Source organism: Mesoplodon bidens (assembly GCF_964165515.1).
Source record: "Mesoplodon bidens genome assembly, chromosome: 2".
Classification (NCBI taxonomy): Eukaryota; Metazoa; Chordata; class Mammalia; order Artiodactyla; family Ziphiidae; genus Mesoplodon; species Mesoplodon bidens.
Genome location: NC_138177.1, coordinates 10,742,638 through 10,768,894, shown reverse-complemented (window position 1 = coordinate 10,768,894; position 26,257 = coordinate 10,742,638). Strand labels below are relative to the sequence as shown.

The following is a 26,257-nucleotide window of genomic DNA, read 5'->3' as shown; positions in this document are numbered from 1 at the left end:
AAATTGTGTGTCACATACAAATGATCAAAGCATATCATACATTTTCATGTCATGATCTCATTGAAATAAAACATTTTGGCATTGCCTAAATTCTAACATAAATGAGTTAAAGGCAGAAAGGTTAAACAAATACAGTTGATTTGCTACTGTTTATTTTCATAAAGACTGTTTCAGACGTTCAAGATAAATGTACTTTTGGAAGGTTGTATACAGCTAAATGATTAGAAAAACCACTCAGTAAATTATGATTTATTCAATTAGGTAATTTGTTTACGAGTTTCCTTAGTTTTATACTTGCTTATGTCATAACATTTGTCACACTGTATTGTAATTATCCATTTAACCATATATCTTTCTAAGTATTCCAGGCTTTTAACCTGAGCTGCACATCAGAATGAGCTAGATGATCTGAAACACACACACACACACCACATACTCCCCCACACACATACACACCACATTCCCATGGGCCTATCTTCAGAAACTGAGTCAGTGGATCTGAGAATTGGCCAGTATACCTGTATTTTTTAAATTACCACAGGGTAGTGTGATACACATTTTGGTTTAAAACAACTGACCTACAATGTGTTATGAATGTCAGTGAAATCATTTATGCATCTTTGTTTTCCTAATGTCCATCATAGTTTTTGAAGCACAGTAGGTGCTTAGTATATATTCAACACATTTCCTTCTAGCTCACCTTAATATAGTTCACTATTGCTTTTCATAAACAAAGATGACTGTGGCAGCTTCCTGAATGTTTTGCTTTTCCATTTATTTCTTGCCCTGTCTAATAACATTTCCATCCAATATAAGAGTCAACTTCTCAAAATCTATAACTCTAATGTACTGGGAATTCCCAATGCCTTCTTGTTCTAATAAGAAGTTGAACCATATGAAATTACTGCTTCTGTTGTAAAAATGATCAGATATTAGCAATTTCATACGGCTTAAGCTAAAAGAACACAGTCCAAAATTTTTATCATGTCCCACAAGCCATTACATTAGTTTATACCTGTTTATTCAAACTCATCTTATGCCACATCCTTCTGTTCTCCCCACAGCAGAGTAATTTTATTCCAGATTCACAGATCCAGTAAATGCAATTCCCACTCTCTAGTACAATTTTTTCTCCCCTGCTTTACGTCTGACTATCTCCTCCTCTCCATTAGTACCAGCATAATTAACACATTTTCTCAATGAACTTTGGAAGCAAGTAGCTTTTTCTCTCATAAATCTGTATCTCAACTCCTTATTTATTTCCTTTGTAATTTAGATTCTACCTAAATTTAACATTTTGGTCTTTTTTAATACCTATCTCTCAAAATAAATCATATATCTATATCTATCTGTATCTATATAGCTAGGAGATATTTTCTGGTATTTTTCACACCATGTGCTCCAAGTATAAAAGGGGCCCTGGCAAATGTTCAATAAACATCTGTTTAGTAAGCAAACACCTTTCAAAAAATATTTTAAAGAAAATATAATTAAGTGTAGTATTATTATATCACAATATAATGATGTAAACTGTTACAAAATAAAACCCTGAAGATGTAGAAATGGTAAGCCTTATAAATCTTAAAAGCAGTTTCACACAAGTAGCTCTCTTCAATTCTTAAGACAAATAATGCTATATATTTGATTTTCTCTTACTTACATGTTTATCTTTCTCAAAACTTAATTGAATAATTCTCTGATAGCCATAGATTAACCCCCCAAATGAAATGTTCTATTTAAAGAGAAATGGAAGGTTCACCTATATATTGTTTCTCTGGCTATAATTATATTCCACCAAAATGTTACTTCATGAGGTATCAGTAAAAAAGGTGTATAAGTCCTTACAAAGATGGAATGTTGAGAGAAAAATACAATCTAAAGCAGAGTATTCCATGGAGCACAATGACAGTCACAGTGTTGCTTCTGCTAAGGGTATAATGGGTTAAAATTGAGACATTACTGAGCTTGCGGCCTGCATCTTGGACCGACATCTTTTTATAAAAACAAATAGAATATGTACAATTAATATGCAAGAGCAAAATGTATTTTAGCTATAAATGCAAATCCATATCCAAATAAAACAGAGCAAATGGTTTTTTGTTGTTGTTTGTTTGTTTTTTAAATCCAGACAAGCCCTTCATTATTGATGACAAAGAAAAACTACAGAACAGATGTCACATGTGCTAGGTTTTACTTTACTTCAGCAAATATTTGGCAGATATTTGATCCCAGTACAACAGAGGCAAATAATTAATAGTGGTTTACTTCTTCATTTATGAGCATTCCAAAGAATTCAGCCTATGGCATAAATTCATAATATATATTCTCAATCTCAATTATATAGTTTTGTGCCTGTATTTTGAAGAAATATTACAGTTCTAAAGTGAACAGCTGTTTGGTTTATTAGTAAAACATTATTATTCATCAGAAGCTAAAGAAAAGCCAACTGAGTCTTTTTTTTTAAGTTAAATCAGTATCTTTGAAATGCAGAAACATTCAAAACTGATTAAATTAGTTTAAATTGCAGGAAGCAACAGGTAATATGAACATGTTCCATCTGCAGCCTGAGTCAACCCAATCCAGCAGTTACACAGTGGGGACAAATAGAATAGTAAGCCTTGGATACATTCTTGTCAAATTACCAGCCACCATCAAGAGAGGCCTGTGGAGAGTGATGCTGGACTGTCTGGCTAGGAAATGAGAGGACACCGAAAAAGAATCCAAGAAGTGGTGGTAGTCAGCATCAAGAAAGATTTTTAAGCAGATGACAGATAATAGTGGAAATGATGGGGTTGCTGGGTCATATGGTAATTCTATTTTTAGTTTTCAAAGGAACCTCCATACTGTTCTCCAAAGTGGCTGTATTAATTGCCACTACTGGGCATATACCCAGAGAAAACCATAATTCAAAAAGACACATGCACCTCAATGTTCATTGCAGCACTATTTACAATAGCCAGGACACAGAATCAATCTAAATGTCCATCAACAGAGGAATGGATAAAGAAGATGTGGTAAATATATACGGTGGAATATTACTCAGCCATAAAAAGGAATGAAATTGGGTCATTTGTAGAGACATGGATGGACCTAGAGACTGTCATACAGAGTGAAGTAAGTCAGAAAGAGAAAAACAGTTATCGTATATTAATGCATATATGTGGAATCTAGAAAAATGGTATAGCTGTTCTTATTTGCAAAGCAGAAATAGAGACACAGGCGAAGAGAAAAATGCATGGATACCAAGGGGGAAGGGGATGGTGGGAGGAATTGGGAGGTTGGGATTGACATCTATACATTACTGATATTATGTATAAAACAGATAACTAATGAGAACATACGGTATAGCACAGGGAACTCTACTCAATGCTCTGTGGTGACCTAAATGGGAAGGAAATCCAAAAAAGAGGGGATATATGTATACGTATAACTAATTCACTTTGCTGTACAGTAGAAACTAACACAACATTGTAAAGCAACTATACTTCAATAATAATTAATTTTAAAAAGTAGTGGAAATGATGAACTTTAGTCTCTAAGTGAGGTAGGTTTGTGATTCTGAGGTATTTTAAGAACAAAGTTGTACATATTAGGAAAATATGGGTTGTCAACACTAAGGCTAAAAAGGAGGAAAAAGGAAAGAGTTCCAAACAGCATTTCTGATGGGATTACACCTCTGGATGAAAGCTGATTTCTCACCCCCAGAGCACAAAAGAGACCTCACCGAGGAGCAATGTCCCAATGAAGACTTCTGACGTCAGTCTTCTGTGCAGCCATTCTGGAGGTGGGGCTGGGAGTGAGCGTTCAAATATAGGCCCCGGTTTAGAGAGAGATGAACAAAGTATCTTCAGACACCACAGAGGATACAAAGAAAATAAAGCAACACACTTCAACACTTCAATACAGGGGCTTTTCACTTGTTTGAAACAACTGAGGGGAACATAATGTATAGAACAGGGAACACTACTTAATGCACTGTTACCCTAAATGGGAGGGAAATCCATAAGGGAGGGGATATATGTATATGTATGGCTGATTCATTTTGCTGTGCAGTAGAAGCTAACACAGCATTGTAAAGCAACTATACTCCAATAAAAATTAATTAAAAAATAAAGAAACAACATCTAATTAGAAAATCCACTTTTATTTCTGTATTTCTTTTTATATAATGGAGTCAGAAAGGAGATATGCAAACAAGATGTCAAATAACGGGGATTAATACATAAGATTTTTTAAAGTGTTCAGCAGTACCAAATGCAACAAATTATATTAAGGGATGAGAAAGGAGCATGAATTAATAAAGTCATAGAATTGTTTCAGCAGAAATCAGAATGAAGAGTAAGAAAGAAATATGTGATTAGGGAATTAAAGCTGTATTTCTAGAAGTTTTATAATCTGCTGCAAACTTGTTTGAATTGTGCTTGAATGCTTTTACTACCCCCCAAGCCCATTTTGCTAGATTATGTCTTATTTGATCTGAACACTTAATAGTTTCACTGACCATAACTATGATATTTGTAGGAAACAGCATCAAATATTTACAAACGCTGCAGTCAACATTTTCATCCTTACGCTTCTTGTTTTGAGAAAATGTACATTTTACATGTTTTATATTTTATGGTAAATTATAGCACAAGGATTAAATAATTTGTTTTGTCAACTTTTTCAAAACCGTGACGAAAACTGAAATGTATGCAGAGTGTAGGAATGAAAGTTGATTATCTAGAATTTCAACTTCGGTGGGGTAGGAAAAAAGAATTTTTTCAGGGGTCACAAACATTTTCTAGAATGTATTAGAAAAAATGTGACTCATAAAAATAATAAAATTATTTTATACTGGACAGCTGATTGGCCACGTGGCCTCTGTCTGAGATTAATAAAAAATATTGAATTCTTATTACCAACTTTGCTGGAAGGCTTTACTCTCTGTATATTGTCAGCTCCGATGAAAACAATCTTAGCACTTGACCATTTTATGGGATCCTGTGTCTTAAAGGAACTTAGATTTTTTAGTCCACTAGGTAAGTTCTCAAATGTGGGTTTATAAACTGAGGTACTTGAGAAATTCTCACTAGTGTAATTATAGAAGTTAAACAGCTATAGTGAGATTTTCATGAAGTTTAATGTATTACATTTAAAATTCTCTTTTTTTTATTCTGGCAGTATAGCTTTCATATTATAATATGAAAGTATGATGATTGATAGTACCTTTATTTTGTCTAATATACTTAATTAAAAAAAACTGTTACAATGCATTTCCCTGTTTTAAATAAATAAAGATATTGCTTGGTTAACTGAAAAGTATTATAGGATCACCTGGTTAAAATCTGGACATGAGCTCATATACTAATGGAAAAGTTCTTTTCATTTATTCACCCTTATTCAAAGATTTCTTTATTAAAGTCATCATTAAACAACAAATATGATAATAAAGGAAGAGTAAAAGAGCATTTGCAAGACCAAGAAAAGGGTAAGAGCTTATGTAAATGCCAGAGTGAAAAAGCATCTTCCAAGACTCACCTAGGAGATTACTCTACCAGGATGTATGGTGAAGTGGTGATAATATAGTTTGGAAACCAAAACAGATGCAAATATTCAATTCATAGAGCTATGACATTAAGGATGTCTTGGTAAAATTAGCTAATATCTCTGAATTTCATTCTCCACCTACTAAAATATATCTAGACAAGTAGTAACATGATTAAATGAGTTAAATAATATGAAAATCCTTACAGTATATCTTAACTATTATTAATTTTCTTTCTTGTAAATTCCTCTTTTCATCACCATTTAATAAAAACACACACATTTCTATACAGAACAAGATAGAACAATTAACTCCTAAATGTCAGAGGCCACATTGTCTGTCCATCTGTCTATCCATCCATCCATCCGTCCATCCGTTTATCTATCTTTCTAATCATATACATATGATTTTTGAGGGTATATCATCTTTGATCTTTATTTTTAACTATTAAGAACATAATACTAATCACTTTAAATGATTCAAAAACAGTAATATACGTAGAAGAAAGGAGTATAAGAAGTAATCACAAATACGGTATTTGTATTTGTGCTTCTCTTTCAACCAAATGTGTTGTACAATATCAAATATTATAACAATATATCGTATATTTAAATAATAAATAATGCACATACAAAGAAATCTTATAAAGATCTTGGGTACAAATGGAATATCATAATTTCCCAAGTTATATTATATATACTCTTTCAGGTAGAATCGTTATTATACAGTGTTACTAAATTTATTTTTTTAAAATGCTTAATCCCTTAAGTTTGGACCAAATCTATTAGGAGGAATCCATGAACAATTTTATACTGTTTGTTTTTATGTCTCTGTGTGTGCTGTTTTCACATAATATTATATCTGAGAATTATGAATAGATTATAGACTCCTTGCTACTTCCTAAGCTATAGATCAATTACTTGGTTTTTTTGATAAGATTGTGAATGAAGGATTTGAATTCCAAGAGACAGACACTAGTTAAAAGTGTTTTTCAACAAATCCTTTAGCTTATGCTCAAGTTGAGATAAAGCAGTATTCAGGTACTGCCAATGCTAATTATTAAGCTTTCTGCTGGAGAACATATTTCTTATTTTGATGAATCATATACTGGTGGAAAGACAACACACACAAATGAAAATTAGATAATATTCTCCATTTCTCTGAAGGGATACAAGTTTGAAGGGAAGTGTGGTGGCCAAAAGGTGGTCTTAGTTGCAGCATATCCCCAAATAGTTTCCCTTGGTGTGTAAATTTCCTGAAAGGAGTACACAGCAACAACTGACATGTCAGCACAAATAAGGTCTTACTGAATCTGAGAAGCTCATTTCTTCCTGTGTAAGGTCCTTTCATGCTCCTGGCTTACATTGATATTCCATATAAATTTATTTACAAAAACAATTGAGACCACAAATAAAGAGTAACTGCAGACATACAGAGCTTCCTGGTTTTCCTCCTAGGTCCCAGATCAAGTTTCTGCTTTCTAGAACCTCACGGATTTGTTTCTTTTGGTTTAAAATACTCTACTTTTCTTGTAGCAGGGGCAGAACAAGAAAACCAAACTCTGTATTAACAAATTAAAAACAAATGGCTAAATAATCACAGTAATCTCACGTGAATTATAAATCTTACCCAATACGATCTTACTAATGATTAAAAGCATTTAAGCAAAAGCCAGGCAGAACATTGCTTTCTGAAGGAAATTGTATCTACAGTATAGCTTGTAAATGTCCCCTTTTCTCCAGCACTAATCACATTTTAGATTAATAGAAAATTCTGAATAATATGTGCAGAATCATTATTCTTTGGGGAATATGTTTCAAGTTGGGTGCCCTGCAGTTTTATATTCTTTGGGTAGACAGCAAAAATGCATATATGACTCATTCCCGTTTTCATACCAACTATTCTAATCTCCATAAACCAGCAATTCCAATTTTATTTATAAGAAGCCATTGAGAAATACCAGTTTTGCATTGCTGAAAATACAACTTTTTTTGAAATTTTGAAATAATACTTATTATTAATCAAGTCCTCAGGCTCTATTCAAATGTTGACAGCTGTCCCAATAATGTCTGTAATAGCAAAAAGATCCATTTCATATTTATGTTTCACCCTTTATCTTCAGTTTCTTTCAGTCTAAATCAGTCATCAGTGTTCCCCTGCCTTTCATGACTCTGACAGACATTTCTTGGATAGGAAGTCTACTGATAAGTATCATCAGCCTGTTCACAAGTAGGAGGCACTCTTTCTGTAGAACACCACCTCATTAAAGGAGAAAGAAGTTTCACCCCTCTTCTTACCTTTCCTTTCCCACGTACTTGCTACCCATGCTCTGTTTCTCCAGGGAAAGGCAACATGAACCCTCATCTTATAACTAAGCTAACAAAAAATAATGAATTCTAGCTAAAATTCTTTTTCATTTGATTCTCATGTGTTCACCTGGTTGCCAATAAAAATTTTACAGAAATTTCATGTTTGTTTTATCCCCTTCTTGTAACTTGTAAAATTGTATTATAGGAGGGCAAAGGTCTGGCCTTGCAGTACTATGTTACAGAAGCATTAGTATTAAATTATAAGACTTACATATTTTTAGATAAAATTTGGATTATCACATGACAAATGGCTAAGAAGCACTTAGTCCTGCAAGGTTTTTCAATGTTTCAAAGGCGCTTTGGTACATTCATGCCTATATGTATATTTTATTAAAACATTATTTGTGGACACAATCCCCAGAATATATAAAAACATTTTTAACCAATTTCCTACTTAAAGGATTTAATTATGAAAAATAGGTTGTTTCCATCTTACCCTTTAAAAAATCTTAAATTAATAATTATTTGCACACTTATTATTTACTAAGGGAATATTCCTAAAATGTAACCATTCTTTTCTCTTAACTCTTCCATTTGAACTTTATAGTATGTTTAAAGTCTCAGAATTGAAAGCTCAAGGCAGTATTAAATTCAAGGTAGGATACAAAAAACAAATATCAGGATGAACGTTTAGTCAAGGCTTATAATCAAATAATTAGTATCAGAGTTACAAGAATTCTGGAGGGGATAAGCCCTGTGTAAAATTTTAGTATATCAGGCAGAGAAACAGAAGACCATGTCCATGAGGTAACAAAGAGTGCTAGTCAGAGAGTCCATAATCCAAAGAGCAATCGGGCAGGAATATTAACTTGACCGCAGCCAGTCCACAATGAACAAGAACTCTCAGGATTTTAGTTGGTTTCCACCATCTTTGTAGAAGACTCTGACTGGTTTAAAGTTTTTATCCTCTTTACCTGGATCATCACCAGGGTGATGTGAGAGAAAGTCTCTTTCTTTCCCCCTGTCTAAACCAAGAATTTGAGATTTCCATAATAAGATAGAGCTCTATATTCACATTCTTAAAGGGTCCAATATGGTGCTGGATGATGATGGAAGAGAAATTCTGTTATTTTTATGTCTGAAATGGGTCCATTCTATGATCCTGCCTTTGAGAAGGGAAACTCTTCTGCTTGGTTTCAGAGCCTGGAGAAGTAATAATTAAGATTTTTTTCCCTCATTTTTTCACTCTACTTCTCCGTATAACCCTTCTTTCCTTATCAGAGCAGGCAAATAGCAGAGTTCATTTAGCAAGATAAAGATCTTAAAATACACAAATGTTCTATTTAATGGGACTATAACTTGTTTTTGTACCCTTGAAGGTTCTTAATGCGTTTAGACAGGCACAGTAAGTTATTTTAATAGAAATACTAATAAAAAAGAAGAGAGCTTTCAATTTGTGCATCGTGCTGAGCTGAAATCTGTATTTAAATGCATCTGGGGCTCCCTTTGCTAGTTGGTTAGCAACTAATCATGATTATAGTGTTTGACTGCCTAACACCTACAGGCCATTACCAAGAGACTGTTTCTAAGTACTACAGGACTCACATTCCATTGCTGTATCATTTGAATCAAACTTTCATCATAATGTAGACTACAACTGCAGAGCTAGGTAGATACATACGTACTTGGATACATATAGATAGATATGGATTTATAGACGTATATTCTAGACATAAGGTAATGTCAGGAAAACACTAAGAATTTGATGGCATAAAATTTATAAAATTACAGATACAGCCAAGTAAGCAGTGTCATAAATCTTTTTTTTTTTTAAGTTCCTTTACTACTGCCCCAAAGCAATTAGGGATCCTACTAAAGACTATTCAAAAGTGACTAAGAATGTTCAGATGAACCTTAGCCAAATACACAGCTGCATCACTGAATTTTACCCTAGACACACATAATGCACATCTGTTCTTCAGCCTCACTGAACAGCAGACTGCTCCAGGACATCAGATAACATTCATTAGTTCTTTGAAAGATGAAGTCACATGCTAAAGTCAGATAGCTATTGATTTTCACCAGTTTCTGATCTGTATGAAAGCTCTATTCTATTTCTAGCCTATTGCAAATAGAAAAATTTTAAAGGCATGGTCTATATCTAAGTCAGCACATGGTGTTCACTGAGATAATTTGAATTCCACAGGCTATGCAAGAAGATATGCCAAGTGAAATGACAACAAAAAATAAGAATGAAAAAGAAAAGAGAGAAAGAAGGAAAGGAGAAAAAAGAAAAAGAGGAAGAAAGAGAAAAGAACACAGTGATTCAGTGATAGTGTTAAGACAAGGAAAATAGCATATATATTTAGCAAGACAGGTAAAAAGCACTTCACTTATTATCAGGCCATTACGTGGAAAATATAATTTACTCAAAACCATTCGGAAACATTCATTTAGAGTTAATATTAAGCAAACTAAACATTCTGTCATTTAATTTTTGCATTTCCATCTGAAAATTTAGGCACAACGGAAATAAATCAAAGAAGCTTTTAAATCAAATAATTTTAAACTGTTTTTTATTCCCCTTGGCAAATGTGTGTGACTGTATAAAAGTCTGTATAAATTTGGGGAATGTTATTTTACATGATTTTTGTTAAGAAAAAAGACAATTACTATGTATTCATTGGAAATTACAGTTCTTATCATAATTTCACTAAAAAATTTCTAATAATTGTTGTCCCTGAAATTACAATACAGTTAATACTACCTAGTCAATTTATTTAAAAAGGGGGATATAGGCCTCATGGAAATTAAAATTTAGAAGTGTGTAAAAGAATAATGCAAACAGTAAAGGGAACTCCCTGGTGGTCCAGTGGTTAGGACTCTGCACTTCCACTGCAGGGGGCCTGGGTTCCATCCCTGGTCAGGGAACTAACATCCCACAAGCCACGTGGCCAAAAAAAAAAAAATCTTTGAAAAAGAAAAAGAGTAATGTATAAAAAGAAGTATAGTTTACATCATTCAGGTGGCTATGTCCTCGATATTCCATTAGTCCTGTGTGAATTGCTGTAAATTCCTGAATATGTTTTAATCCCAATCCTTAATCATGACACGTTCTCTATTCAAATGTACAAATAAATTGACAATCGCTAAGTGGGTTCCAATAAAACAGCCAAGGAAGCAACAATTATAAAAATGAAAAAAAATGTTTACTGGTATATCACAAATGTTAAATGTAAGGCTAAGTCCTATTTTTCCTTTGGAATCCTGTTGTATCAGTCTGGTAAAGCTTGATTTTGCTGTAAAACCAAGCAACCCGTCCTGCGCCTCAGCATGGCTGCTTTGCGTTTGCTGCTCTCTAGTGCCTGGAGGCTGCACTGCGGCATCACGGGTCAGGTGGGCAGTCGGTGGTGAGTCCAGCAGGGCCTTGCTGCCAACCCCTCTGGCTACAGGCCCCTTGCGGAGCCCCCAGACTGGTCTTACGGGAATGGCCACCCCGCTCCTCCGATGGAAGGCCAGCTTCGAAGAAAAGGCCAAAGGTAAGAATTTGCAAGACGAGCTGTACTGCTGTCACAGGAAATGGATGCTGGAGTACAGGCCTGGCAGCTCAGGCAGCAGAAGTTGCAGGAAGAAGAAAGGAAGCAGCAGAATGGTCTTAAACCCAAAGGGGCCCTACTGCAGAACCCACGACCAAGTCAATAAAAAGCAACTCCTGCCTCCCCCAGAAAAACAAACACACAAACAAAACCAAACCAAGCAACCCTAAATTCTCACCAGCTTAAAACAATTTAAATTTATTTATTGCTCAGTTGACATGACATTATGAGTTGGCTGGGGGCTCCAATCCATACTGTTGTCTGGTAATTCATCAGAGATGAATAACTATATGAAAGTATTTCTCTTTTTTGTTATGATATATAGTTATTTAATGGTACTTTGAGCCTATTTATGGCAAATCCAAAATCTTAGACAGATGCTTGCTCAAGTTATATCGTATAAAATTAAAAATAATAATAACCTAATAATAGAACTACCATATGACCCAGCAATTCCACTCTTGAGTATATATCTGAAAAAAAAACCCCACAAATTTGGAAAGATACACGTACCTCAGTGTTCAAAGCAGCATTATTTACAACTGCCAAGATACGGAATCAACCTAAGCGTCCATCAACAGATGAATGGATAAAGATATATTCCATACAACAGACTACTACTCTGCTATAAAAAACAATGAAATTTTGCCATTTGCAACAACTGGATGGACTTGGAGGGCATTATGCTAAGTATCAATAAAATAAGTCAGAAAGAGAAAGACGAATACTGTATGCCATTACTTATATGCAGAATCTACAAAATACAAAAAACTAGTTAATATAACCAAAAAGAAGCAGACTCACAGATATAGAGAACAAACTAGTGTTACCAGTGGGACGAGGGGCTAGATAGGGGTAATGGATTAAGAGGTACAAACTATTATGTATAAAATAAGCTACAAGGATATATTGTACAACACAGGGAATATAGCCAATATTTACAATAACTATAAATAAAGTATAAACTTAAAAACTGTGACATCACTCTATTATACACCTGTAACTTATATAATTCTGTACATCAACTATATTTCAAAAAAAACAAAGGATTCATGGCAAAAAATAGTAATAACCTATTTCTCTAATCTGGGTAAAATCAAAGTGAGAGCCAGGAAATAAATGTATTCTAAAAAAATTACTTATAGCAGATACTTATACTACATGTAGTAAATATTAAGAATTTAAGAAGAGAGAAATAATGAGATAATTATATTATCTTTGATGAGGGAAGGCCATTTTTTAAATAAGTGCTAGGTGCTGAGGCATCATAGTACATACAAGAGGCTTCCAAAAAATATTTGAAAAACTTTGGTTTTCAGACAAAAATAAAGTTGATTATAAATAATTTCAAGTATTTCATCAATGTTTCCTGAATATTTTCATGAAAATAGTCATGACTTCATTAAAAACCATCTAAAAGATATCTGAACACATAGACTGGTCTTATATATTTTAATAAATAATGTGAATTATTTATTCTATGAAAAAATACATTTGTGTAAATAAGACATTTATTTACTCATAAAATATTAAGTAACAAATTATACTAAATATTGAAAAACAAGGGTGAAGAAGATCTAGGCATAGTTCTTCCCCTCAATGATTTTTATTCTACAAGAGAATACAGAATTTTTAAAAAAGCATTCAAGCTTTCCACAAGTGCTGAAAGAATGTTGTAGCAGATAAAGATGAGAGTGAAGGAGTTGTTTTAGACAGAATAACAAGGAGACCTGCATACTGTAGTGAGATTTAAAGTTGACACCTAAAAGATGAAAAGAATTTGTTCATTTCAAGACACAAGGGGAAAGTGTATTGAGGAAAATCTAAGTTAGAAGGATTGATGTGTTCCACAAACTATCTTAAAGCCAGACTACTGATTTTAGATCTAACAGCTGAAGAGCTTAGAAGTTTTCACTTCCATCCTTACAACAAGAGGAAGCGGGAGAAATTGAAAATTAATGACTTATTGTTCTCATTTGAGAATGCAGGTTGTAATGTAAGTAACCACTCCAACATCTACAGAGAAAGGCACACCAGGAGAGATAGAGCAACCGAAATGTACTAGCATGGAGCAGTAGGCACTGGAGCCATAAAATGATAGAATACTTGAACTATAATTTTGATGAATTGCTGCAGGCTGAGTGTCCACTAATGTAAGACCGAGAAACTGCTGAGCCCCATCCCAAATCCCTTCATACTTTTACACCAGTGTTTGGGTGAGGATTCCTAAGATCACTTTGTGGCTATGGCAGAGGGAAAGGAAGAGATCCTTGTGAAATACACCCAGAGTCCACTTCATTATTCGAGGGATAAATATTTCACTAGAGTACAATTCTGGAACCTAATTCCACCGGAGGAAAGGGAATTCCTCTCCACTCCAGCTACCTCCTACTTCCTGTCTCACCTTAGGTGAGACAGCAGGGGAGGGAGGAAGGCAACGTTTTACAGGGCTTAGTTAGCAATTCAAGAAAGTAGATTGGAAATGCTGTAGCCAGGAAATTGAATAGGGAGCAGAGTGAAGAAAAACTATACTACCATTAGAGAAGCACTTATAATGGTCGTAATCCGGAGACACAAGCTCACTAAAAGGCTTAGATTTAATCAGAAGACTATAGAACAAACACTCCTCTTGCCTCATACCTTAACCACCACATCAACAGGGCTCCAAGATAATAATCATGGATTACAGCTGAAAAAGTGTCTTCCTATCTGAGGAAGAGTACACAGGGAATCCAAAGTCCAGAAGAAAGAAAAAACCTTGGATACGGGTGAAATGAAAGCTTCTGGTGCCTAAAGGAGAGTTTACAGGCCTAGGTGCTGAGTACAGAGAGTGTTTCAATAAGCAGGAAGATGTGAACTGTTTCTAAAAGTGCTGATAGTTTAGTGAGATGACCTGACATGTCCATTTAATGTGAAAAGTGGACATCACAGGTGACCTTGACCAAAGTACAGTAACTTCTGTGGTATAATGGAGAGAGGAGACAAATTGAGATATACTTGCTTAACTTATAATAAATACATGCTCTACCCCAAGAGATTCTGACATTTTATAAAGTGCTAGGTTCAGTCATGTATGTAGTGGAATGATATAAGGGAACAGAGAATGGCAAACAAAAATTGATATCAGTGTTAACTGGAAGTAGCTAGTCTTGATAACAAACGGCCTTTCTATTTATCATCTACATAATAAAGACATATCCTCAGAGGGAAATATTTATATATATATATATATATATATATATATATACACACACATTTATAAAATATGAAAAATGAAATGCTATAGGTTAGCAATCAAGATGAAACTTTAAGATGTAATATTGATAAAAGCATACGATCATAAGCAATTTGGGGCAAAACACTAAATTATGAAAATATAGCATTTTCATTTAAATATTTCCTAAAATATAACAAGGCACCATCACTATTTTTCCTTTAACCTTTTTTTTTCAAAATATCGACTATGCATACATAGAAAATTATATATGAACCTATAAAATCAAAGAAATTTTATTTAGTGGATCCTGAACTGCTGTGTATTTTCCTGATTCTGCCAAGAGAAAGAATATCCTGGGTTTCCCTGGTGGCGCAGTGGTTGAGAGTCTGCCTGCCGATGCAGGGGACATGGGTTCGTGCCCCGGTCTGGGAAGATCCCACATGCCGTGGAGCGGCTGGGCCCGTGAGCCATGGCCGCTGAGCCTGCATGTCCGGAGCCTGTGCTCCGCAGTGGGAGAGGCCACAGCAGTGAGAGGCCCGCGTACCGCAAAAAAAAAAAGAAAAAGAATATCCTTTAGCTGAACAATAAACAACTAAAATTATAAGCTTATTCATTTTTATCTACACAATTTTCAATACATTTCCATTTTTAGGACCATACCATGTACTTTTCAACACTTTATGTTATAAACATAACACTTGAAAAAAGAAAATGTAGATTTTAGATTGAATAATTCCACATTTATATTTAAAAGTTAAGTAGTATATGCTATGACTTCTACCTGCTTATGTTTCACTTAAATTTTTTTGTCTTCACAGCTAAATATAACCTATGAGTACAAAAATAGTTTAACATTAATACATGTCTCTATTGAGTTTAAAATGGTTGGCCTAAAATTAGTTTTCTTTTTCTGTTTCCCAGTATATGGAGCATATAAGAAAGATCAGTGAGTTCAGAGAGAAAATATTGAAAATTTATTTGCTCTTCTAATATTTACCTATTTACTTATTTATACTTAGTTTTAAGCCATAGCACACACTTCTTTTCCAATTTGTTTTTACACTCATGAGCTCTGTAATCTGAGGTCAGTTGCTGAAGGGTTATGAAGGGCCACTTTTCATATCATAGTGGGAATCAAAAACCCATCAAAAGGAGAGAAAATATGTTTTAAAATAAACATCACCAATTTATTTGTTTACAGCTATATTCCCCTGAGCATGTAATTTCTATTTCTTTCTCTCCAATACATAGATCAAGCTTCAAATTTTTGTTGTCTTCAAGGAACATATTGTGAGGAATAAACTAAAATATTTTATCTTTATAAAACTTGGTACTTCACCTTCTACATTCTTTGGAAGTTTGTCTCTCATTTAATCTATTTTATGGCAACTTAGAGCCCTACAGGAGTCTTCCAGTGTTCTATTTATCTTTTCTATGGAGGATTATTTTAAGGTCTAACTGTTTAATAGTGACTAAATATAGTAGAGGGCATGTAATAGGACACATTAAACAAACTTCTAGTTATTTTGGTGTATAGGATGAAAATGTGACTATACATTTGATATGTTGTATTATGCTATTAAAGCCTTTTTTAGATTCTTCATCAAAAGAGTATTTTTAAAATATGACACCATGTGAAATATATTTTGTTAAATGCCAGCATTTCAAAGTCTATTAAAATTGGATCGTCTTAAAGATGATCAAATAGGGGAAGCCATTTAAACAGAAAATTGGAATAAATACACTTTGATCAGTACTTCAACAGATCTATCACTAGGTTATATTAGCTCTTTAAAATAGACATAAAATCTCAAAAAAAAGTAGATATGAAAAGTTTTTGGGGATTGATGCAACGTTAAGTGAAATCCACAGGAGCAGAGTTTAATAACACAAGAATTCAAAGGGCTATGGCACCAGAGGAGCTGCCCGTGTAATAACCCAGAGGTTTGAGAGATTATAATACATTTTTAGAATTTTTTTAAAGAGCTTAGCATGGCTGGAAGAATGTATAATAAATGCTAATAATGACAGAGGGAGGGAAGGGGGAAGAGAGAGAGGGGAGGGGGGGAAAGAGAGTGCAGGGGAGAGAGAGGACAGAAAGTACCAATATTCAAAATGAAAGAGACATATCACTACTAATCTCACTAATCTTGTGGACATTAAAAGGATAATAAGTGAATACTATGAACAAATGTATGCCCCCAAATTTGACACCTTAGATGAAAGGGACAAATAACTTGAAAGACACACACTGCATAGCTCACAAATGGAACAACGTCCATTTCCACAACTTGTTTGCATTCATTCTGGTTATGAGAGAAAAACACTACATATTAGTCACTGATTCAAATTATATAAACTATCTTCTACTGTGACATTTTAATACGACAATGTGTTGCTTCCAGAGTTGTCATAACTGAGTGTTCAATAGACAATTCTTCTGTAATAAAATCTATCTACTTCAGTATGACAGTGTACAAGTAACATAATTAAATCCAATTATTACAACTTGAAAGGTGCAAATCTTCAAGAATTGATAACCTGAATAACTCTATATCTATTAAAATTAATCAAAATTTAAAAGGCTTCCAAAAGAAAAGCACCAGGTCCAGATGCTTTCACTAATAAATAACTCTAAGTATTGAAGAAGAAAATAGAAATATCTTCTACAAAATAGAGTCCAACAGAATACTCAGCATTTGAGAAGCTGACATGATTAAAATGTGCCTACCCAGAAAATCTTCCTTTTGTTAACACTAAAAGTCAATTGATTAGGAAGTTTATTTACACCTACAAATTCCCTCTTATCGTGTAATATAACATACTGATGGATTTAATATCTCCTCGTATTCACAGTTCCAGGAATTATGATAGGAAATCTTGGGGAAGGCACTTTGGAATTCTGCCTACATACTCATTACTATACTTATCGAAATTATACTGGTGATTGTTCTTTTGTCCTTTTAAATTCTTCTCCATTTCCTATAAATCCAGGCATGTTGGCTACATCTTAGCTGAGACTAATGAGAAAATGAATGCTGAGAATGTGCACATTGACTAAGTTGTCCCCTTTTAATAAACTTCGTTAGATGACCTTGCTTACATTTCCTCAGTTTTGCGACACATGATCGAGGATGAATGTAAAGGTGTTTGCAAGACTGAGCATTTTAATTGAGTAAATTGTTGTCCACCTCTTCCACTGCCCCAGCTGGGATTCTGTTATTAATGAAGAAGAAGACGGTGTCTAGAAGAGGATCTTATATATTGTATGGGCAACTAGGTATATCTACATACATCCAAGTTTCCAGTTATTATTTCTCATAATACATGTTCTCCATACTTCACTTATGTTAGTAGGGACATAATTTTGTTTTGTCTTAAAATAGCATAGAACTGCATTAATACTTAGTAGGACTTAGAATTATTGTTAGATTCGGAGAGACTAAGTAATAGGAAACATTTTTTAAATGACCAGTTTGGTCCCATTGTCTCTTTCAAGACATCTGTAATATTTCATAACATTTTAAAGTTTTGAACTTTTTCTTTAAGGAACTGAGACACTGAAACTTTAGCAAGTATTCTTTAAACAATCGCCAAGTAAATGAGTATAATTTTGATTAGTAATGTTAGTAGCCGCAGTGAAAAATGGTATAAAGGTTAATAGTAATAATGTTCAACACAATACTCACCAAATACAAGACACTAGTCTTAGTACTTTCTTAATCTTAACATTAAACCAAGGAACTGAGCACTTTTATTATTTCTATTTTACATACAAAGAAATTAAGGAATACAGATGTTAGGTAACTTATCTAGATATTTCAGTATGTAGTTTCAGTCCACAGCTAATATAGCTGAGTTTTGTGGTAAAAATAAGCATATTTTCTACCAATTAAGTAATTCACTATATTCTAGATGGTTTTGTTACAAGAACTTTATATAGTCGATGTAGATTCTTAATTAGGAAGTTTTAGTCACATGCTAGGCGTAAACAGATGTATATTTTACATTATATTCAATTTTAAGCCAGAAGATGTGATTTTCAAGTCAATGATTTCATAGAAAGTGATTTCTGATTGTGCTACATATGGTATGAGTGCATTAACAGAATGTGTAACTTCTGGAGTAACAGTGCAAATTTCCCATGAAATATGTTTGATAGACATATAAATCAAGGTGTTGACATATAAAAATCATGATATTTCAAGGCAGTTTTAGATTCTGACAAAGAAATTTAATAAAACTGTTTATATTCAGGGGGAAAAAAAACCACATTTGAGGAACCTTTTAACATACTTTTAACTCCAGTGGAGATTGTATCATTAATCTGGGAACTGCAATAGCAGTTGACTAAAGGCATCTACATAATGCTAGTTATTTCAAAGGGAGAAAATTATACTACAGATAATTAATTATGCAATTACTGGATGACTGAAAGACCAAAAAAATGATGCTGTTATGAATAACAGCAGTAGAAGTAGAAGTAGTTACCATGTCTAGGTGAAGGAGAAAGAATGTAGGAGGAAGAATTCACAGTAGACATAGGGGCTTGGAATAGAGCATTTTCGACAGCTGGGGTTTGGAGGTCACCACATTACCTGTGCTCAGACCTGGGAGGGAAATGCATCTAATGGTCTCACTGCTTAAGGTCAGAGCACTTTTCCATGCTCAGATCATGTATCAGATAATCTGTTTTCTGTTCCCTCTTGAAATTTATAATCAGTGACACAGTCCGTTCATGCATGCCCTTTGCCCTTTTTATACTATGGAAAAGGGTCCATTTCAATTTCTAATTGAATTAAACAATCGTTATTTACCCTGGTAATATAAAGTCTAAATAAACAGAGATAAAAGTCAGTCCATATGGAGATGAAGTACAACTTTGCAAGTGGGTTTTCTGAAAGATGTAGAAAAAACCTCAAATTGATGATTAGGTTAAAAATAGACAGGGAACTTCCATTTCTACATGTTTCCAAATACATTCATTTTGGTTATGGGAAAAAGCACCACTTAGTCATTGATTCAGATTATATAAACTATCCTATAATGTGGTATTTTAACACTAGAAGGTGCTGTGTGCAGGAATATCATAATTGAGTATTCAATAGACAATTCCACTGTTACAAAAGTCTAACTGCTTCAGTATGACAGGGTACAGAGTAACACAACTGAACCTAATTATTTTCAGCACACAGTCTAAATTGCTGAAAAATGAGTTCTCTGGTCAGATAGACTATTAAATGGAATGTCATGGCCATAAATACTCCCTTCAGTATTTCTGAGATGGTGTTCCTGGCAGAAGCATTAAGGGCAGGACAGGCAACAAAGACTCTTGCCAATGCTGTGTGTTGGTCAGACTCAAAGAGAAGGCAAGGGATGGCAAATAAATCCACTGATATGACAAGTAAACGTCAGCCTCCTAAAATACAGAGTAGTGTAGGTAAGGGTAGGGAGTAATGTACAAAGTCCAATGAGGAACATCCAGCACACCATAGTGGTTCCAGAGCGTTTAAATAAAAGAAGTAAAGCATTACTGATACATTTGAAGTGATCTATATCATCTATGATGAATTTAGTGTGCCTTTTTATGTTCTTGCTTTAATAATTTCTATAGGTACATATCTACAAACATTATTGTTTCATGTTTCTATTTTTTCATATTAATGGTATACTTATATACCATACCACAACTTATTTTTTCTTCACACACAAGTGTGTTCACAGGAACTGTTTATGCTGCTTCAAATAGATCTAACACACTCATTAATTACTGTATATTATTATATCTTTGTGAAAAATATCACGTTTTAGTTATCAGTTTTCTAACTAATTCTTAGGCGATTTTCACTGATAACTTTTTTCCTGTCTCATTTAACCACAGTGCAAGTTTCTTTAAAGAACATACCTGCCATAGAATTATTCAATCTTAGGGTTTTTGTGTTTTCAATTATACTAATACTGTCAATTTGGTCTACAATGTAGTTGCAACAAATTTCATTCCCACTGGCAATATAGGAGAGCTCCTATTTGAATCAAAACTTGGTTTTATTCAACATACACCAGTCTGATTCAATAAAATGCTGTTTTAAAAAACTTTCATTCACCAGGTTATTAGCGAATATTATAATATTTCCTTCTTAGATATCCATTCAATTAATTTATAAAGCAACTCACTTCTGCAAGCATCTACCTTGGATTTGGAGATGTAACAGTGAAACAAAAAATCACAGCCCTTAAGGAGCTTACATACTAATTTAAGGTGTGATATATAATCAATAAAATAAATAAGTGGCTTATAGCATATTAGAAGCTAATAATTTTTGTGCTAGAGTTTGGGGGAGGGGGCAGGCAAAGCAATTTTACATTGATTGACTGGGGAAGGCTGCTCCGGGACTATGACTTTTGAGTGAAGATTCAAACGATGTGAAGAATATATCATATGCACATCATTGTAAATGTGTCCTCTTTTCACATGTTCAAGCAATTTTGGGGCCATATATCAGGGAATGGAACTGCCAAGTAAAAACTGCAATATTTTAAACTTTAACATTTAATTCCAAGTCACTTTTCAAACTGATTGTAACAAATTTCTTTCCGAACAGCTGTTTATTGTACTTCATATATGTATTAGTTTGCTGGGGCTGCCATAGCAAAATACCAAACACTGGGTGGCTTAAACAACAGAAATGTGTTTTCTCACATTTCTAGAGGCTAGAAGCCCAAGATCAAGGTGTTGGCAGGTTTGCATACTTCTGACGCCTCTTTTCTTGACTTATAGATGGCTGCCTTTTTGCTGCGTCCTCACATGGTCTCTCCTCTGTGTGCACTCACTTCTGTATCCACAGTCCCCTAACTAATCAGGACACCTGTCTGATTGGATTAGGGCTTACCCTAAACACCTTATTTTAATTTAACTACCACTTTAAAGACCTTATCTCCGCATAGAGTCACATTTTGAGGTACTGGAGAACAGGGTTTCAACATATGAATCTTGAAGGGACACAATTCAGCCCATGATAACATCCTTACTACATTTCGCTAAATGCACCTGATTAAATACTGACAGATAACTGAAGTAGCAATTCACAAATCTCAGTGTTCAGAAACAAGCCCAGAAATGTCAATTAACTACTAATTCAGGATTGTTTTATTCCACATTTTGTAACCCTCCCCAAATACTTGAAATAAAACCCTATTAAAAACCTCCTTTATGTGTATATAGAACTTCAAAAACTGCTCCTTAAATTCATATGGAACAATAAAAAAACAAAAGAACTGAGTTGGTCAGCAGGATAATGAGTTCCCCCCAAACGTCCACATCCTAATACCTGGAACCTTTGAATATATTATCTGATATGGCAAAAGGAAATTCGCATATCTAGTTAAGTATCTTGAGCTAGAGAGATTATCCTAGATTATCTAGGTGGGTTCAATCTAGTCACGTAATTTCTTAAAACAGGCATTTCTGAGCTGTGGTCAGAGAAAGAGATGTGACAACAGAAGCAATGTCAGAGAAATGCAAAGTTGCTACCTTTGAAGATGGAGAAAGAGGGTCACAAGCCAAGGAATGTGGGCAGCCTCTAGCAGCAGGCATTCTGCTACATAGAACAAGTCAATCAACATAGCTCTCTATCAGAGTTTCAACTTGTCATCTTCCTAACAGCCCATACAGGTTATAACTGTCAAAATAATATTTTGAACACAAACAGTATTACTCTGGGGCTTGTCATTTTGACTACTAAGATAGGTAAACAAATTAAGTTAAAAAACTGATAATCACCAATGAGAATGGATGGAAACCTAAGGCTTTTCCACAAGACTACAGAGAACCCAAGAAATATTCAGCAATGATTTTCATATACTTTTAATACATGGTATTTTCTTTTTCTGCAAGACAGAAGATCCTGAGAAAACAGAGTATGCAATATTCTCATTACCAAAGTAATTGTCTTATAGCTTATCTAAAGGGATCATTTATTTGAATACGTCACAGATGCTGAAAATTCAAAATATAGAGGCAATTAATATGATCGTTTATGAATACAAAATATACCCTAAGGGAACATAATATGAAGAATGCACAGTGAAAATCTTTTATTAATTCTTCAGAACTCATACTACTTTATAAAGACAAAATTAAAATATGATGCATTTTCTTGGACTGAATTATCCTAAATTTGGCAGGCAGCAAATCTAAAATTAAGAAAACCCAAAAAGGAAAATTTAGAAGGACTCCAAATTAGTCAATTTGATATAAACCATCCAAATTGCATTAAAAAAGCATTCAGTGGCACCAACAGTGTTACCCACTGACGTTAAAGATTAATTTCATCATATGTTGTTTTAAAAACTTTCTATAACATTTTCATGTGCATATGTAGACACTGGAAGAATATACATAACCAACAAATGCAAATTAAAAGATTTTCATTTCGGGGCTTCCCTGGTGGCGCAGTGGTTGAGAGACCGCCTGCCGATGCAGGGATCAGTGGTTAGTGCCCCCATCCGGGAAGATCCCACATGCCGCGGAGCGGCTGGGCCTGTGAGCCGTGGCTGCTGGGCCTGTGAGTCCGGAGCCTGTGCTCCGCAATGGGAGAGGCCACAACAGTGAGAGGCCCGCGTACCACAAAAAAAAAAAAAAAAAAAAAAAATTTCATTTTGAAAATTCATAATTTCTTTGCAAATAGTTTGCCTTTTATTGGTGAAAAGTAACATTCTTCCTGAATTATATATAGAATTCTCATTAAATATATACTTATGTTCTTTTTAAAATAATAGTTTATTACTTTCTTTAGTTTGCAAAACCAAAATGTGTACATGATAGAAAATTTCAGTTTTGCAGGAAAATGAAATAATGATTTTAAAATAAAATATATTAAATTCTACCTCTAGACAAGATTAAGTAAAGGGACCAGCTTAGCAATCCAGTTATAAAGAATTAAATATCCAGATAAAAAATTGAAGCAGCAGTTTTCAGACACTGAACATCAAGCTGCTCAGATCCGTGATCCCTAAGAGAGGAAAATAACTGAGGGAGCCCAACAACTACCCCCATTTTCTTCTGAGAAAGTTTCTAGCACACAATGCAGGCAGGAGGAATACGAGTGGAACCTGGTGGCCTTTCTGAGCTGAGTAGACACAGCTGAGGTGTGGGGAGGGGGCCCAGGTGGCTTGTGTTCCCAAGACAGCACTGCAGAAGCGGGAGCTACATAGAAACAGAGGTTCAGAGAATTGCAGAGTTTTCTATTCAGTTCTTTAGTTGAGTACAGATCGGGGTATGTGCTTGAGAAGATTACCCAAGACAATGTAAAGAACCACCCCCAATGGAGCAAATTGAACACTGATTGCTACTTAGGCCTGAAAATAGGCTAATATAAAATAGCCACCCTGAAAAACCTTGTAGTTCAAGTGACATGAGAAGATTATACAGAAGGAAGTGGAGGAAAATTAGTTCTAGAATACACACTGCATTGATCCACCCACCCCCGACAAATTCCCTGGCATAGGAAAAAATAAATAAATAAATAATGAGGATAATCAAATATGCAGATCTGGAAATGACATGGATGTTAAGATTAGTATATAAGGGCAGTAAAGTTATTATAACAATAATATATTTGTGAAAGAAGACAAATTAAATATGCTATTCAGATATATGAAAGATATAAACAAACAAATCCAGCTTGTAAACAAGAAAAATATAGTGTCTGAAATGAAAAGTACACTGGATTGGATTAATAAATTAGATTCTGTGGGAAAAGAAATAGTAAATTTGAAGATATATCAATAAAAACAGTTGAAAAAGAAAGGGAAATAAAAAAAGACTTAATAAAAAGGATCAGTGAAATATTGAAATGCTTCAAATGGCTTAATGGAAAACTCTAAAGGAGTTGAGACATGGTAAAAGTCTTTGAAGATATGGCTGAAATGTTCCAAATTTGATAAAAATTATAAACACACAGATCCAAGAAGCTTGAGAAATACAAAGCACAAGAAGCTAAAAGAACACTATAAGGCATATAATAGTAAAATTGTTTAACGTTAAACAGTCATACCAGTGATAAAAACAAAATCTTGGAAGGATGGAAGGAAGAAAGTGAGGGAGGGAGGAAGGAAAGAAGGAAGGAAGAGAGAGCAGGAATGAACAAAGAACAAACTTGTCAATAAATCTCTGCACATAGCAATACTTAATTCCTAATGATAACCTGGTATTCCTCTAATTTAAAGCCTGAGTGTGTCCATTTCCCTCTCTTTTTCACTTTTACCACCACTGTTTAAATCACCATTATTTCTTATCTGGAATATTCCACTATCAACACATCAAGACGATCAATCCTTTAAAACACAAAGCGTCCATCAGACAAATGAATAAAGAAGATATGATACATACAATGGAATTACTACTCAGCCATTATAAAGAATGCAATCTTGCCATCTGCGACAACATGGATAGACCTAGAGGGCATTATGTTAAGTGAAATAAGTCAGACAGAGAAAGACAAATACTGTATATCTTTGCTTATATGTGGACTCTAAAAAACAAATGAACAAATATAACAAAACAGTAACAGATTCAAGATACAGAGGACAAACTAGTGGTTGCCAAACTGGGAGGGTAGGGAGGTGGAGGGGGGTGGAGGGATGGTTGAAATAGGTGAAGAGGATTAATAGGTATTAACTACCAAGTATAAAGTAAATAAGTCACAAGAAATATTTTCAGTAATACTGTAATAACTTTGGTGCATAATCTATAAAATATCAATCACTGTGTTGTATACCAGAAACTAATATAATATTGTAATTCTACTACACTTCAATTAAAAAAAAACCCACTAATCTTATCCCCTGCTTATGAACTTCAAATATCTTTCCATTGGAATAATAGTAAAAGTCAAACTACTTCCGGTCAACTTTTTGCTTCTAGTGGGATGGACTTGCTGGTGGCAGAGCAACACACTTTCCAAAAACAGCTAGAAATGTCAGATAAAATATGCAATTATTTAGAGGAAGTTGAGAATTCCAAAGCAACAAAGACTCCAGAGAAAGAACCTTGAAAAGGAAAATGGGCTTCAAGTTTCTTTCTCTGAGGGTGTTTGTCAATTTTGGGGACAGAAAGCAGAATTATTTTGAACCCTGATAAGTTACCTTCATGTCAACCATTTTTCAATTGAATAAGTTATTTCTATGTGTACTGTTAGGATACGTTTAGTTTTATCTACATTACCAAAACAAAATAATGGATATTAACTAAGCCTGAAGATAAATAAAAAGGTTAAAGTTGAAGATTAGGCAGATTTTTAATTAATTGGCATAAAATCACAGGGAAATTTTAGTCCTATTGCACTTGCAGAGAAAGCACAATTACATTTTTTTTCTGGATATGAACAAAGACTAAAGGTGTGGAGAATAATTAATTGAAATAAGCATTAAACATCATGTTCCATACTCAAGAGGAGGAGCAAAATGATGATTATTTTCCTGGTAGATGAGCAAGTAGGGGAGATTTGAATACCAATTAACTCCAGACCATTGGGTCAGAACAGAGTCTATTAAGAGTTTCCCTATCAAAAAATTCATAGTAGTTCACACTGGACTGAGGCATTACCTT

The 26,257-nt window shown here is 34.1% G+C and overlaps 1 pseudogene across 1 annotated transcript; it reads left to right on the top strand.

Annotated features, from left to right (window-relative positions):
• Positions 1-11,169: 11,169 nt before the first annotated feature.
• On the top strand, positions 11,170-11,552 carry LOC308612440 (large ribosomal subunit protein mL52-like; annotated as a pseudogene). Its single transcript has one exon. The product of its transcript is annotated as a large ribosomal subunit protein mL52-like (transcript).
• Positions 11,553-26,257: the final 14,705 nt, after the last annotated feature.